Raw genomic sequence first — 11,727 nt, 5'->3', positions numbered from 1 at the left:
TTGTATATCAATAATTTTTTTTTACTTGAAGGCTGTCTGTCTTGTCTAATATTCGTTTGGGTGAAAAAGGACGTGTCCAAAAGTTTTTATTTGACTTAAAGCTTAGAATGCATGTTTTCTTTTCTCAATTGTTATACTGAAACTCAGTTTGTGACTTGGATGTCTGTAATTCTCCTAAAGAGTTTATACCTATAGTAGGAGCATCAAAGTCTGGTGGTATTTTTTTTCTATCCCCAAGATCCCCTTTTATGTTGTTGGAAGTTCATCGCCAGATTTAGAAAGTTTGTGATGGTATTTAAAATGTTTTTAGAGATATTTCAACATGGTAAGAATTCTGTTCCCTTAGAATTAATGTAGCTAAGATCTGTTAGAGCTTTTCCAAAAGTGTGATTGATAATTTATTTATTTATTTTTTTTTTTTTTTTTTTTTTTTTTGCTTCGAATTTTGTATACTGTACCTTTTCTTCCATTATTTTACTTGAGAGAATGAGATTTACATCTCTCAAAATGTTGAGTTGCAAGATTTTTCTGCTTGCAGGTTTGTTACACCTAGATTTCTTATAGCATAAAGTCTTTAGTAGTAGGAGTTTGGTGTTCCCCCAGTGTTTGTTAGTTTTTGGAAAGGCTTTTTGCTGGAAAACCAAAATGTTTTTCTGCCCAGGAAATTAACTATTAGCTTAGAAAGATTTTTTAACAGATTTCAATTATAAAAAGGAGAGGATTTTACTTTAAACAATTAAGTTCTTGCCTGAATGTTAAGATATTGCTGTGAGGTAGGTGGGTTAGATGATTTTGGTCTTGTGAGAAGTTATTCTTTGCTAGGAAATAACTATCTTTAGTTAGAAACTGCAGTAGGTTATCTTAAGATAGTGGAGAAATCTGTCTGTAAAGGCATTTTCCCAAAATAACATGATTTCTTATCAGTGAGAGGACAGGTATCTTCATTAAGATTGATATTTTCTACTTAGAAAGTGGAGTGATTAATTTTTTAACGCATAAGGTACAGTAAAAATTTATCTTGACAGGAGTCTTTTGTCCACTAAATGGCTAATGCTTTTCCTAAAAAATAATGTACATGTTCTCTAAGAAGTTCATTATTTTGGAAGTTTAAGCTTATTAGTTTTGTTTCCTAGAATGTTAATTTTTGTGAGCTGCAATGGTGTCTCTTTGTGTGCTTTTTGCTTAGGAAACTTTTGGGAGATTTGATGTTTGTTTCCCCAAAAAATTTTCGTTGGAGGTCTTTTTCTCACAAGAAAAGTCAGTGAGGTTTTCTTTCCCTAAGAAAGAGTTGGAGGTTTTTTCTGTGCCCAAAAAGTCTGATGTTTTCTCTTTCCCTAAGAAAGAGTATGAGGTTTTTTCTTTGCCCAAAAAGTCTGTTTGAGGTTTTTTCTTTGCCCAAAAAGTCTGTTTGAGGTTTTTTCTTTGCCCAAAAAGTCTGTTTGATGTTTTTTTCTTTCCCGTTAAAGTCAATCTGAGGTTTTCTTTCCAAAACAATATGTAAATTTGAGGATTTTTCTTTCCAAAAACAATGTTTGTTTGAGGGATTTTCGTCCCCCTAAAAACTCATTTTGAGTTTTTTCTTTCCAAAAAAATTCATTTTGAGATGTTTTCTTTAAAAAATAATCTTAGAGTTCCCCAACCCCCCAAAAAATGGTTTGAGGTCCCCCCCCCCAAAAAAAAAAAAAAAAAAAAAAACTTCAGGTGTTTTGGCAGTTTGAGATTTTTCCTCAAAACATGCTTTTAGATAGAGAGCTTTACTAAAAAAAAAAAATGTAATTTTTCTCTAAAAGAAAAAAACTTCAAGAATTTCCTCCAAAAAGTTTTTTCTTTTTTCTCAACAAAAATGTCAGTATAGTTTTACCCCCCAAAAAAATTCTTCCCTAAATTTTTTTTTTTTTTTTTTTTGGTCAGCTTGAGGTTTGTTTTCCTTCCAAATACTTTGGAGATTTTTATCTCCAATAAAATTCTGTTTTATATTTTTATCAAACTGTCAGGTTGAGTTTTTTCCTCAAATTTCCCCTTAAAAACTGTCAGATTAGGATTTTTTCCCCTCCGAAGAAAGAGCGAGATTTTCCAAAAGAAATTTCTCCTAAAAGTCAGTTTGAGCTATTTTATGCCAAAAAACATTTTTTCTTTAAAAAGAAAAAAATAAAATTCAAATTGTTTCTCCAAAATATTAGATTTTTGTGGGGGGGGATTTCTTTCTCAAAAAAGTCAGTGAGTTTCTCAAAAACTTAGTTTTGAGTTTTATATAAAAAAAAACCTTGGTTTTTTATTCAAAAAAAAAGTTAGGCTGAGATTTTTTTCTTTTACAAAAAACTGTCCGTTTGAGATTTTCTCAATAAAATCATATTGAGGATTTTTTTTTTACTCCAAAAAGGGATTTTTCCTTTCTGAAAATTTTTTTTCTTTTCCAAAAATCTGAAATTTTTTCTTTCCAAAAATCTGTTATGAGGTTTTTTTCTTTCCAAAAATTTTTTTTGATGTTTTTTCTTTCCAAAAATCTGTTTTGAGGTTATTTTTCTTACCAAAAATCTGTTTTGAAGTTTTTTTTTCTTACCAAGGTGTTTTTTTTTTCTTACCAAAAATCTGTTTCGAGGTTTTTTCTTTCCAAAAATATTTTGAGGTTTTTTCTTTCCAAAAATATTTTGAGGGTTTTTTCTTTCCAAAAATCTGTTTTGAGGTTTTTTTTTTTTTACAAAAATCTGTTTTGAGGTTTTTTTTTTTTTTACAAAAATCTGTTTTGAGGTTTTTTTTCTTTACAAAAATCGGTTTGAGATTTTTTCTTTAGAAAAATCCGTTGAGGTTTTTTTCATTCCAAAACTTTTTTTTTTTTTTTTTTTTCAGAACAATGTCAGGTTTATATTTTTCTAAATGAAAAAAAGATGATTTCTTAAAATTGGCATTTGGAAATTTTTCTAAGAAATAAAAACTTAGTTTGAGATTTTTTTTTTCTCAAAAAATGCTGTAGAGTTGAGAGCTTTTCTGCAAAAAACAAATTAAAAAGTTTGATTTCTTTTCTAAAAAAAAAAGAAATAATAAATAAAAGCTCAGCTTAAGATTTTTCTCCAGAAATTTCTTTTACCAAGGTTTTTTTTTTTTGGGCAGATTTTTCTTTCAATTTTTTTTTCAAAGAAAATTTAGTTTGAGATTTTTCTCAAACAGGTTTTGAGTTTCTCAAAAAAAAAAATCGTAAAAAAAAAACATTGAAAAAAAAAATAATTTTTTTTCTCCAATTTCAGTTTTATATATATATATATATATATATATATATATATATATATATATATATATATATATATATATATAAAACATTGAGATTTTTTCTCTAAAACACTTGAGATTTGGAAAAAAATCGTTCGAGCGCTTTTTTTTTTTTCCAAACAACCTCAGTTATAGAGTTTTCCTCCTAAAAACTTTTTAGATGTTTTTTTATTCTGATTAATGACAATGTAATTTTGTTATTTTTTTTGGAAATCCCCTTGGTACCAAACGCAGCTGCTAATGTGATGATTACAAGACTATATATTTGGTCAATTGTTTAATACTAAAGTCCGACTTAAGGGCTGGTTAATCTTTTTTTTTTTTTTTTTTTTTTAATAAATATAGACGTATTCTGGTGATTGTAGTATATGGTTGTAGACCAATTGTTGTGTTCTCTGTAATATTTGTACGCCTATTCTAACAAACATTTGTAGGCATATCCAGGCGATCACAATATATCTTATATTATCTAGGCCAGTTCGTGAATAATCTAAATCATCATTTTCTTTGTCTTATAAAATGTTACGTGAAAATAGAAATGATAAATCCCAACTTCAAAAGAATGCCACAGTTAAATGAAGGCTAATTCTTGCCAATTATCTGGCAATGGAATGAATTTCGTGAGGCCTATCCCACAGACCTTAAAATGGCCAGGTGATGCATGTGTACATTTATCCGACTGGATCACTTACATGGAATGGTGTTGAGGCATAAGACGAATGAGATATTTAAGTCACCTCTGCTTTTGAGATGGAAATGTGTGTTCTTGTAACCAAATGTATTGTTATAACAAACTAAAGGATGACTTGTAATTTCAAATAAAATTAGTTATAGAATTTTTTGGTTTACTTATGATATTTCCTTAATTATATTGCTTTAAAAGACATCTGAAAATATTAGAATATATTCCATGCTTAGCAAGGTTTGTAGACAAAGTTATGTAAACTATTCTTTATGAAGAAGCACCAGTTAAGAATGGGATTGATAAATGTTTGAAGTAAACTTATTAGTCTAAGACTAAAAATTCAAATAAAATAAAAGTTATTTCCCCCACCAAATAAATAAGCCTAAATGTATAATTTTTGAATGCAATTAATTAAATCACGTAATTCCCCCCTTTGAAAATGTTAACTAAGCATTTGATACCTAAATTAACGTAATGTGTCCATCCTGAAAGCCTTCGATGTAGAAGGTAATTAACGTAATTTCCCCATCCCCTAAAATAGCTAACCCTTTGATACGTAACTTGAGTAACGTAATTTATCCCCCCTTTTTTTAAATGAATCATTTGATACATTAAATATAATTAATCCTCTTAAATTGTTGGCGAAGTACATGATACGTAAATTAACTAATGTACAGTAAGTCATCCCCTTAAAATTGCCTACTAAGCCTTTGATATGTAAATTGCATGATGAAATTACCGCCCCAAAAGACCAAAATTGGCCGGTTTAGATCAAATATAGATTAACGTAAAATTAATTTGATTAATATTTTAGGCACAAAATTGCCTGAAACTGTTCTAATTGTAAAGAAGAAGAATAATAATAAGGTGCTATATATTAAAAATCAGTGTGTATAACAGGTTTACAAGGGTAATTGAATAGTCTTGAAAAAAAAAATCGAGAGCTAATTAAGATATCGTATGTTGTACATCAAATTAAAGTTGGATTACAATTGATACTAGTAATAACGTAACCATCTAAGCTCTGTTTTATTGCAAAATTAAAATTGTCACAATAGAAATAAAATTTAAATAATATATTGAAGATGTGCAAAAGTTATAAAAAAGCTAAAGTAAGGTAATATCCAAATAGAAATGCACATAGAAACTTGCGATAGCAAAATTGAAACTTAAAAGACTAAAAAATTTAAAGTACAGTAAAATAATTATAAGTTGATGACTGCATATATCTCATAAGTTCTAACAAATCGAATTCGGTAGATAATTTTGTCTTGTCGGTAAATAGCTCTCGAATCGTATAACAATTCAAGTCTATTTAAAACCATTCAATCATCCCATCTATACAGTAAAGGTCTGGAAACTTTTGCATTTAAGATACTTTGACACTTAGTTGTAAAGTAAACTTTTGTAACTTTAGTCTCCGAAATTCGGTCACTTGAATGGAGTACTTTATATCGTGGAGGTCCTTTGTCACCCAGACAAATTTTCTGACATAATTAGGCCTTTTACGGACAGATTTAATATCAAACGGTCAATTATACTGACAAAATTAAAGTTATTTCGTGGTTATAACACGTGATCATGAAACGGTTTCAATTTTTTCACATTTATTGACATCTTGGTGTCAAATTTGACGTGAGAATGCTGGGAAATGTCTGGAAATGGGCTGCGTGAAGTCTCGTTAACTTGTTAATAATGCCAGTTAATCGTTCATATCGTGAAATTGAAGTTATTCCTCCAAGGTTTCCTACCTTCCAAGTACGTACACGAATGATATATTCTTACTAAAACAATTGATAGAGAACCAACATCGCCAACTCCACCGAAACACCGAGTTTACTAGACGCCATCAACCGATGTCACCAAAACCCAAAACCATCGCCATCATTACTTCAACTTTCCATATCGTTCATCGTATGAACATGAACATACACTTAATTAATTTTAAATTCAAAACATAAATAGAAATCGTAGTTGACATTTAAGCAAATAACAAGAATTAAAAACAAATTCTTCATTTTATAATTTTCGAATCTATGGAAAAAAATTAATTTAAATTAAATTTAGCTCTGATAAATAACTACAATATCTCCACCGATTATAATTTGCTATTAAATTATCATTAATGAGTTAAGGTAATAAAAAAAATGTCGGTCACTTCCGTCAATATCACTCGGTAATATTCAGGTTTTAGGGCGTTGTTTCTTGGTTTTCTATGAGGTTTAAGACTAACCCATTTTCTAAAACAAGACAAGTTCCTGTGTAAAATCTTGAGGAAAACTTTAAGTAGGATGACGAAGGTTGTGTTTTACACCCCGTAGATTTTCTCATGAAATGTTCATAGGTAAATTACACTTGGAAATGTTTTGGCCCTTGTACTTCGGCATTGGTAGGAAATTCTGATTGAAAAACTCTATAGATTTTTACGCCATGTTTCATGGAACGTTACTTGTCAGACTAGCGTTTGCCTAAGCACCAAATCACAGTCATGAGAGGGGGGTTAAGATATGGCTCTTCGAGGGGTACCCCTACCATCCCCCCTTGGACTTGTGTGTATAGGAGTTTACTCTTACATTAGAAAGGTACTGATATTCTTCAACAGTGACAAAGAAAACGGGTATGCACCTGGAATATCTCACGAGAAGCAAGGGGCTTTTCCCATCTTGGCCAATCAGGTGTCAGCTTAGAAAACGGGTCACTGGATCTGCTTCGAAGGTGAAAACTGGCTGGTTACTCCCTGTCGATAACCTCCTTTGGGCCATTGCAATGCTGGCTTCAGGGGTAACAAAAAAATATTTTTTTTTTTATTTCCCATTTTCTTTGATAGTTTTAGGGGTAACCAGCTTATTTGTAATATATGTAGCTTGAGGATTTAATTAAAAGAGCGTCCGGAAAAATTTAAATTTTTTATTAACCTTATTTACTTCAGAATTACAAAAATACAATATTACATATTCACCAGTACATTGAACTGAACTTGAAGATATTACGTAATCAATCTTAATAAAGCAGATTTCCAACGTCATTAGTAGAACAGCTATGACCATTTGATGACGTAACAAATGCATTTAAGTACAAACTTTGACATAGGAAAAGTGTCAAACTTTTATTAGTCGGGGAAAATAACTGAGATAAACATTCAAGAGAATAATTTGAGAGTATCTAAAGAAAGAGAGAGAGAGAGAGAGCGAGACGAGCGAGGTGAGTTTGAAGAGTCCAGGGGGAGAGAGAGAGCGAGGTGAGTTTGAAGAGTCCAGGGGGAGAGAGCGAGGTGAGTTTGAAGAGTCCAGGGGGAGAGAGAGCGAGGTGAGTTTGAAGAGTCCAGGGGGAGAGAGAGCGAGGTGAGTTTGAAGAGTCCAGGGGGAGAGAGAGCGAGGTGAGTTTGAAGAGTCCAGGGGGAGAGAGAGCGAGGTGAGTTTGAAGAGTCCAGGGGGAGAGAGAGCGAGGTGAGTTTGAAGAGTCCAGGGGGAGAGAGAGAGAGTAAGTTTGAAGAGTCCAGGGGGAGAGGGTGAGTGAAGAGTCCAGGGGGAGAGGGTGAGTGAAGAGTCCAGGGGGAGAGGGTGAGTGAAGAGTCCAGGGAGAGAGGGTGAGTGAAGAGTCCAGGGGGAGAGGGTGAATTTGAAGAGTACAGGGTGAGTTTGGAGAGTTCAAAGAGAGAGTGAGTGAGTTTGGAGAGTCCAGGGAGAGAGTGAGTTTGAGGAGTCCAGGGAGAGAGAGACTGAGTTTGAAGAGTCCAAGGAGAGAGAGTGAGTGAGTGAATTTGAGGAGTACAGGGAGATAGAGAGTGAGTTTGAGGAGTCCAGGGAGAGAGTGAGTGAGTTTGGAAGAGTCCAGGGAGAGATAGTTTGAGGAGTACGGGGAGAGAGAGAGAGAGTGAGTTTGAGGAGTCCAAGGAGATAGAGAGTGAGTTTGAGGAGTCCAAGGAGATAGAGAGTGAGTTTGAGGAGTCCAGGGAGATGGAGTGAGTTTGAGTAGTCCAGGGAGAGATAGTGAGTGAGTTTGAAGAGTCCAGGGAGAGAGAAAGTTTGAAGAGTCGAAGGAGATAGTGAGTTTGAGAAGTCCAGGGAGATAGCGAGTGAGTTTAAGGAGTCCAGAGAGATAGAGATGAGTTTGAGTAGTCCAGGGAGAGAGTGAGTGAGTTTGAAGAGTCCAGGGAGAGATAGATTGAGGCGTCCAGGGAGAGAGAAAGTGAGTTTGAGGCGTCCAGGGAGATAGAGAGTGAGTTTGAAGAGTCCATGGAGATAGAGAGTGAGTTTGAGGCGTCCAGGGAGATAGAGAGTGAGTTTGAGGAGTCCAGGGAGAGAGAGAGAGAGAGAGTGAGTTTGAGGAGTCCAGGGAGAGAGAGAGAGAGAGAGAGAGTGAGTTTGAGGAGTCCAGGGAGAGAGAGAGAGAGTGAGTTTGAGGAGTCCAGGGAGAGAGTGAGTGAGTTTGAGGAGTCCAGGGAGAGAGAGTGTGAGTTTGGAAGAGTCCAGGGAGAGAGAGAGAGAGTGAGTTTGGAAGAGTCCAGGGAGAGATAGTTTGAGGCGTCCAGGGAGAGAGAGAGAGTGTGAGTTTGAGGAGTCCAAGGAGATAGAGAGTGAGTTTGAAGAGTCCAGGGAGAGAGAGTAAGTTTGAAGAGTCAAGGGAGATAGAGAGTGAGTTTGAAGAGTCAAGGGAGATATAGAGTGAGTTTGAGGAGTCCATGGAGATAGAGTGAGAGTTTGAGGAGTCCAGGGAGAGAGAGTAAGTTTGAGAAGTCCAGGGAGATAGCGAGTGAGTTTGAGGAGTCCAGAGAGATAGAGATGAGTTTGAGTAGTCCAGGGAGAGAGTGAGTGAGTTTGAAGAGTCCAGGGAGATATAGATTGAGGCGTCCAGGGAGAGAGAAAGTGAGTTTGAGGCGTCCAGGGAGATAGAGTGAGTTTGAAGAGTCCAGGGAGAGAGTGAGTGAGTTTGAGGAGTCCAGGGAGAGAGTGAGTGAGTTTGAGGAGTCCAGGGAGAGAGTGAGTGAGTTTGAGGAGTCCAGGGAGAGAGCGAGTGAGTTTGAGGAGTCCAGGGAGAGATAGTGAGTTTGAAGAGTCCATGGAGATTGAGAGTGAGTTTGAGGAGTCCAGGGAGAGATAGTGAGTTTGAAGAGTCCAAGGAGAGAGAGTGAGTTTGAAGAGTCCAAGGAGAGAGAGAGAGAGTGAGTTTGAGGAGTCCAGGGAGATAGAGAGTGAGTTTGAGTAGTCCAGGGAGATTGAGAGTGAATTTGAGGGGGAGAAATAGTGAGTTTGAAGTCCAAGGAGAGAGAGTGAGTTTGAAGAGTCCAAGGAGAGAGTGAATGAGTTTGAGGAGTCCAGGGAAAGAGCGAGTGAGTTTGAGGAGTTCAGGGAGATTGAGAGTGAGTTTGAGGAGTCCAGGGAGAGATAGTGAGTTTGAAGAGTCCAAGGAGAGAGAGAGTGAGTTTGAAGAGTCCAAAGAGAGAGAGAGTGAGTTTGAGGAGTTCAGGGAGATAGAGAGTGAGTTTGAGGAGTCCAGGGAAAGATAGTGAGTTTGAAGAGTCCAAGGAGAGAGAGTGAGTTTGAAGAGTCCAAGGAGAGTGAGTGTGATTTTGAGGAGTCCAGGGAGAGAGAGAGTGAGTTTGAGGAGTCCAGGGAGAGAGGGAGTGAGTTTGAGGAGTTCAGGGAGTGTGTGTGTGAGTTTGAGGAGTCCAGGGAGGGAGAGAGTTTGAGGAGTCCAGGGATAGATAGTGAGTTTGAAGAGTCCATGGAGATAGAGAGTGAGTTTGAGGAGTCCAGGGAGAGAGAGTGAGTTTGAGGCATCCAGGGAGAGATAGTTTGAGGCATCCAGGGAGAGAGAGAGTGAGTTTGAGGGGTCCAGGGAGAGAGTGTGAGTTTGATGAGTCCAGGGAGAGAAAGTGAGTGAGTTTGAAGAGTCCAAGGAGAGAGAGTGAGTTTGAAGAGTCCAAGGAGAGAGAGTGAGTGAGTTTGAGGAGTCCAGGGAGAGAGCGAGTGAGTTTGAGGAATCCAGGGAGAGCGCGAGTGAGTTTGAGGTGTCCAGGGAGAGAGTGAGTGAGTTTGAGGTGTCCAGGGAGAGAGTGAGTGAGTTTGAAGAGTCCAGGGAGAGATAGTTTGAGGCATCCAGGGAGAGAGAGAGAGAGTGAATTTGAGGAGTCCAGGGAGAGAGTGAGTGAGTTTGATAAGTCCAGGGAGAGAGAGAGAGAGAGTGAGTTTGATAAGTCCAGGGAGAGAGAGAGAGAGTGAGTTTGAAGAGTACAGGGAGAGAGAGAGAGTGAATTTGAAGAGTCCAGGGAGAGAGAGTGAGTGAGTTTGAGGCGTCCAGAGAGAGAGAGAGAGAGAGAGAGAGAGAGAGAGAGAGAGAGCGATTTTAATGAGTCCATGCAGAGAGAGAGAGAGAGAGAGAGAGAGATTTTAACGAGTCCAAAGAGAGTGAGTTTAGGAGGCCAGAGAGAGAGAGAGAGAGAGAGAGAGAGAGAGAGAGATTTTAACAAGTCCAAAGGGAGTGAGTGAGTTTAGGAGGCCAGAGAGAGAGAGAGAGAGAGAGAGAGAGAGAGAGATTTTAACAAGTCCAAAGAGAGAGTGAGTGAGTTTAGGAGGCCAGAGAGAGAGAGAGAGAGAGAGAGAGAGAGAGAGAGAGAGATATTTTAACGAGTCCAAAGAGAGTGAATGAGTTTAAGGCGAGAGAGAGAGAGAGAGAGAGAGAGAGAGAGAGAGAGAGAATGAGTTTAAGGAAGCCAGAGAGAGAGAGAGAATGAGTTTAAGGAAGCCAGAGAGAGAGAGAGAGAGAGAGAGATATTTCAACGAGTCCAAAGAGAGAGCGAGTTTAAGGATGCCAGAGAGAGAGAGAGAGAGAGAGAGAGAGAGAGAGAGAGAGAATTTTAATGAGCCCAAAGAGAGTGAGTGAGTTTAAGGAGGCCAGAGAGAGAGAGAGAGAGAGAGAGAGAGAGAGAGAGAGAGAGAATTTTAATGAGCCCAAAGAGAGTGAGTGAGTTTAAGGAGGCCAGAGAGAGAGAGAGAGAGAGAGAGAGAGAGAGAGAGAATTTTAATGAGCCCAAAGAGAGTGAGTGAGTTTAAGGAGGCCAGAGAGAGAGAGAGAGAGAGAGAGAGAGAGAGAGAGAGAGAGCAAAATTTTCCAGTTGGAAAAATAATGGCAAATTACATAAGCAGGTGAAAAACCAATTTTTTTCACACATTATAACCTGTTATTTTGAACACTTTTATTGTTAATTCTGATATGAGAACCCATGATCTGACTCAACAAAATAAGGCAAATGAACATTTATGTAAATTCTCATTAAAATTCAAAACATTCTAACCGTTTTGAGGGGCTCAAATACTCACTCGATGGCCCCTGAGGTGTCTAGTGTTATGAGCGGACACAAAAAAAATACACAACAAGAACATGGGAAACTATGATATAAATATCTAATAGTCCATAACAGAGGGAAAGGAAAAATACAATGTGTCAACGTGATATTAACTGTATAATGGAGAATATTATTTCTTATGAAAAGAGCTATACCTAGAAGGAAAAAATACCAAAATAGATCATTTTAACTAGGATACAAAATGAAACTGATTTTGCAAACATGAATAATAGATGTGATAAACAAAACAACTAATGACTAATAACCTGTTCTGACTTCCAGAGATAGCCGAGAAAACTAGCTAATGTGACCAAAGATAGAGGTAAGTGATTTTATGATCAGAAACACCTTCACAGAAAACTCTTTAATAAAAGAGTTAAGACGTTCAGTTAAATACATTGCATCTTGACGAGAAAGACAGGGAATTAATGTC

This window comes from Palaemon carinicauda, chromosome 41, assembly GCF_036898095.1.
Source record: "Palaemon carinicauda isolate YSFRI2023 chromosome 41, ASM3689809v2, whole genome shotgun sequence".
Taxonomy (NCBI): Eukaryota; Metazoa; Arthropoda; class Malacostraca; order Decapoda; family Palaemonidae; genus Palaemon; species Palaemon carinicauda.
The sequence above is the reverse complement of the archived record's forward strand: the minus strand, read 5'-3'. Positions refer to the sequence as shown.